This window comes from Hibiscus syriacus, unplaced genomic scaffold (genome assembly GCF_006381635.1).
Source record: "Hibiscus syriacus cultivar Baekdansim isolate YM2019G1 unplaced genomic scaffold, ASM638163v2 tig00110318_pilon, whole genome shotgun sequence".
In the NCBI taxonomy this organism is placed as follows: Eukaryota; Viridiplantae; Streptophyta; class Magnoliopsida; order Malvales; family Malvaceae; genus Hibiscus; species Hibiscus syriacus.
Genome location: NW_024062677.1, coordinates 1,109,649 through 1,115,648, shown reverse-complemented (window position 1 = coordinate 1,115,648; position 6,000 = coordinate 1,109,649).

Sequence of the window (6,000 nt, the reverse complement as noted above, 5' to 3'; positions counted from 1 at the left end):
CGATTTTTGGGATCAAAATACATGGTTTAAAAAACAATGGGGACTGAAACTGAGATTACCCCCATTTTACCAAAACACGCGAATCCTCTAGCTCGGGTCGGGTTGACTAGCGGGTCACAACTGGGTTCACGGGTCACATATTGAAACACCCCCAACCCGTACCCGACCCGAATACGAGTCTGAGGTGTCACATTGACTTTTCAAACTTTTACTCTTGACAAAATTCAAAGAAAATTTAAAACTTTCATTAAAATAAAAGTGGTTTATTTACATAAATTGACCAAAATAACCAAAATCGATCAGAGCATTCATAACTGACACCTTTCTTACATGCCAACACACTATACACAATAAAATACATACTTTATCAGTTACTTCTGATCTGATCTTCTAGCAGTGCTACTGTTCTTGCCACCCTATTTATGTTCTTCCCGATACTTGGTACATACGTGTAAATCACTTACACGCTTAGTCACAGACTTAGTGAGACATAAAATAAACATACGACAATAATATCACTAACATACATTACTATCAATCCACTAAGACATTGCGATGCACATGTAAATACCACACTATGACATATGAGTAGGATATGCATGAATAAACAATTATGTTTCATAAGAATTTCCTTTAGTTTATCTTTGGATGCCTATGTATATTATTGAGAACAGAAGGTATGCGAGTACACTGAGGTTGTGTGCAATGCTGTCACCACAGCTCGAATAAAATCCCACTAGGGGCACTGAATATTTGTCCCGAAGGACCACTATGTCCCGAAGGACCGCTGATATGTCCCGAAGGACCACTATGTCCAGAAGGACCACTGATAATCCCTCGACTTTTGGCATGTCAATTATACCTACAACTTTCATATTAAATAACATGGGCTATATTATAAATACATTTCTCATTTCATATCTCTTTCATCACTGTCCATGTAAACACATAAGTCACTTCATATGATTATTTCCATTATTTCACATACTTGGAAGGATTCTCTGATGATGGCATTCATTCATATAATATCATGTTAAATAATGAATGAATTATACATGGAATCACTATAACATTAATACATATATATTGGTATGTATGTGCATGAATATGGAATCATAAATTCAATTATAAGAGATAAACTTATCACAAGTCTTATCTCAATACAATTCTATCTAGGATAGGCACTCACCTTAGCCTTGCTTACTTTGACTCGATTCTAATCCTTCGCTTGTTCCGGAACAAGATTACGTTCTATATCTACATAGTAATACATGGATACATAACAATATACTAATTGATATATTCTAAACTATCACTCCTTAGGCTAAAAGAAGGTTATTTTTATCTTTTAATGAAGATATGAATCGATGCACTCTACAGTGTATTGATGCATTCCTTAACGTGTGTATCGATGCACTAGCTATGCATCGGTACACAAATCCTATTCGATGTTTGTATTTTAAGGGGGTGCATCAATGCACTCTTTATTCATCGATGTACTAATTGCATTCGATGTTCATTTATTTGAGAGTGCATCGGTACACATTGAATGTGTATTGATGCACACAGCCTAGAAATGATACTTTGATCACGAAAATCCCTTCATAATCCTCTCAACTCTTCATATTTCACCTCTTTTTATATTCTTAACTCTTATACACCTATTTAAACTAATTAATACCCATTCAATACCTCTTAAACTTAAAAATTCATTCATCCACATGGAATTCAAGAATCTCACTCAAATTCCAACATGTTCTAAATCTAATTCTAACACTTCGTATATCTTAATTAAGTCGATGACAAGTCAAATTCAACTTCCAATTCTCAGTATGAACTTTATTTCGAAATTTCATTCAAGAACTCATAATCTTTAATTCTTCCTACCCCTTTCATCTTGTTGTTTTAAAGCAAATTAAGCTTTCCTTAAGCTTAATTAGCATCTAAGGATCAAAACCAAACTTAAATCTCAGCTAATAAACAACTAATAAAAATTCTTATCTTTACCTCAGCTCACACTCACAGAGAAGAAATGAGGAGAAGAGAAGTCTAGAACCCTTGTGTTTTTCTTCTTTCTCTTCCACGTGGAGCTGATATAAATATAAGAAATCTTAATTATTTTCCCTTGCAAATGACCATTCTATCCTTCAATTCCATATTCCTTGCAATTTAACCCTATACCAAATTATAATATTATTCAATTATTCTGCTTTAGTCACCAAATTTTAAAGTTTTACAATTTAGTCACTAACCCGGTATTGAGGTTGTTACAAATCTCCCCCTTTAAGAAAATTCGTCCTCGAATTTTCATTACACGAAGAGATGGGGGTACTGAATCATCATGTCATCTTCACGTTCCCACGTTGCTTCCTCTATCTTGTGATTCCTCCACAAGACTTTAACTGAAAGAATAGTCTTATTTCTTAGTTGCTTAATCTTGTGAGCTAAGATTTTAACCGATTCCTCTTCATAAGTCAAATTCGGTTGAACCTCAACCTCTTCTGAAGTCACAATGTGGGAAGGATCAGATCGATACTTCCGAAGCATTGAGACATGAAAGACATTGTGAATCTTCTCCATTTCAAGTGGCAACGCCAGTTGATATGCCACTGGTCCAACTCTCTTTACGATCTCATAAGGTCCAATGAACCAAGGACTTAGCTTTCCTCTTCGACCAAACCTCAACACCTTCTTCCAAGGAGGAACTTTGAGAAATACTTTATCTCCAATTTGATATTCTATCCCTTTTCTCTTTAAATCTGCGTATGATTTCTGTCTATCAGCTGCTGCTTTGAGATTACTTTGAATTACTTGTACCTTTTCTTCTACTTACTAGATCAACTCGGGACCAAGAATTTCTTTATCTTTAAGTTCGACCCAATTTAGGGGCGTACGATATCTTCTTCCGTAAAGAGCTTCATAAGGTGCCATTTTAATACTTGATTGATAACTGTTGTTATATGTAAACTCGGCAAGTGGTAAGTACCTCTCCCATGATCCTTTGAATTCAATAACACAAGCTCTCAACATATCCTCCAAAATTTGGATTGTTCACTCGGATTGCCCATCGGTTTGAGGATAAAACGTTGTACTAAAGTTCAACCGAGTTCCCAACGCTCTATGTAATGATTTCCAAAACTGTGAAGTAAACCTAGGATCTCGATCCGAGATAATAGAAACAGGGACACCATGTAGATGTATAATCTCCCTAATATACAGCTCGATATACTTATCCATGGAAAAATCAATTCGTACCGGAATAAAATGAGCTGACTTAGTCAATCTGTCTACAATCATCCAGATGGAATCTCTTTTATTCGGAGTCAAAAGTAACCCCGTTACAAAATCCATTATTACCTTCTCCCATTTCCATTGAGGAATCGAAATCGGTTGCAATAATCTTGACGGAACCTGATGCTCAGCTTTAACTTGCTGACACGTCACACACTTGGATACAAATTCTGTAATATCCCTTTTCATCCCAGGCCACCAATATCGATTCTTGAGATCCATATACATTTTGTTTCCTCCAGGATGCATGGTCAATGGACTACAATGAGCTTCCGTTAACAAGTTTTTCTTCAATTCATCATTATCGGGAATCACTAATCTTTCTTGATAATACAAATTCCCATCAAACTTGATCTTATAGTCTTTTATCTTATCGTTCTTTACTTGTTGCAACTTCTTCAAACATTTTTCATCTCTATTTTGCAATTCCTTAATTCGCTCTAACCATGATGGCTTGACCGTTAGCTCTGCACATATTGCACCATCCCCACTTAACTATAGTCTGACATTCATAGCTTGTAAGGCTGCAAACGTCTTTCGGCTTAAGGCATTCGCTACCACATTTTCTTTTCCCGGAAGGAAATCGATCACTACATCGTAATCCTTTAAGAATTCTACCCATCTCCTATGTCTTAAATTCAACTTTTTCTGAGTCATCAAGTAGTTTAAACTCTTGTGATCGGTATACAAGTAGCAACGTTCACTATATAAGTAGTGACGCCAGATCTTAAGTGCGAACACTACTACAGCCATCTCTAAATCATGCGTAGGATAATTCTTTTCATGCGGTTTTAATTGCCTCAATGCATACGCTACCACTTTACCCTCTTGCATTAACACGCATCCCAAGCCATTATGAGACACATCACTATACACTACGAAGTTCTGGCCAGACTCCGGTTAAACCAGGACTGGAGCTTCTGTCAAAATCTTCTTTAAATTTTTAAAACTCTCTTGGCACTCAGGAGTCCATATAAATTTTATCTCATTCCACAATAATTTAGTTAGGGGTAATGCTATTATCGAAAAAATTTTAACGAACCTTCGGTAATAGCCAGCTAACCCTAGAAAGCTGCGAACTTCTGACACATTCTTTGGAACTTCCCACTCTAAAATGGCTTTAATCTTTTGGGGATCCACACGAATTCCTTCTGCAGAAATCACATGTCCTAGGAACGTCACTTTCTTCAACCAGAATTCACATTTGGAGAGTTTGGCATAAAGCTTCTTTTCTCTTAAAATCTGTAAAAAAAAATTTAAACGTGAACTATGCTCTTCTTCTGACTTTGAATACACTAAAATATCATTGATAAACACCACTACAAATTGATCCATATAAGGTTGAAATATTATGTTCATAAGATCCATAAAAGCAACTGGTGCATTTGTAACTCCAAACGGCATTATGATAAACTCATAGTGACCGTGTCTCATTCTAAATGTCATCTTTGAAATATCTTTCTCTTGAATCTTCAATTGATGATAACCCGAACGTAGATCAATCTTTGAGAATACTAAAGCTCCCTTCAACTGATCAAATAAATCGTCAATTCGGGGGAGGAGATACTTGTTCTTGATGGTCACTTTATTGAGTTGTTTATAATCAATACAAAGACGCATGGATCCATCATTCTTTTTGACGAACAAAACTGAAGCTCCCCATAGTGAGATACTAGGTCTAATAAACCCTTTGTCTAGTAATTCTTGTAATTGGATCTTTAATTCTTGTAACTCTTTTGGGGCCATTCTGTATGGTGCCATGGCGATAGGTGCAGTTTCTGACATTACCTCAATCTGAAATTTTACCTCTCTGTCTGGAGGCAAACGCGGTAACTCTGCAGGAAAAATGTCAGAAAACTCTCTGACTATAGGAATTTCTTCAATCCCCTTCTCTTTAGCTCTCACATCCAGCACACTAGCAATAAACCCTTGACATTCCTACAACAATAACTTCTTTGCCGACATCACTGATATTACATTAGCCAATGGGTTCCATCATTCACTAAATACAATAACTTATATACTTTCTGAACTTCTCAACGTTACTCTTTTCAGTCTACAATCAACATTAGCATAGTAACGATATAACTAGTCCATTCCCAATATCACCTCAAATTCATCAAAAGGTAATTCCATCAGATTAGTAGGGAATTCAATTACCTGAATCCGTATGGGACACCCTCGACATACCATATTGACCCGAGCACTGTGCCCTAACGGATTAGTCACTATCACCTCGTTGCTAGTAGTTTCTAACGGAATATTCAATTCTTTTACTAACTTACTGCAAATGTAAGAATAAGTAGACCCCGAATAAATCAGTACAAACACATTATTGTCATACAACTGAAAAATACATGCGATTATCTCTGGGTCATCTCGATCCTCGCTAGTCTTAAGATTATACACACGAGTTGTAGAACGTATCTCTTGTGGAGCAGAAGACTCTGACTAAGTTCTTCCTCGGCCTCTAATTCTTCCCCTCTGGGTAGCCGAGACATACCTTTCTGGCTGAACAGATTCACTAGCTAATATGGGACAATCCCGAACAAAATGCCCGGTGTCCCCACATTTAAAGCAGGCTCCAGAAATCATCCTACATATCCCCGAGTGATTCTTTCCGCAATGTGAACATTGTCTGACTTGGCTCAGGTTAGATCTCCCAGCTCCATATCCCACTGACTGTGTCTGTCGACCCCTCATCTGATT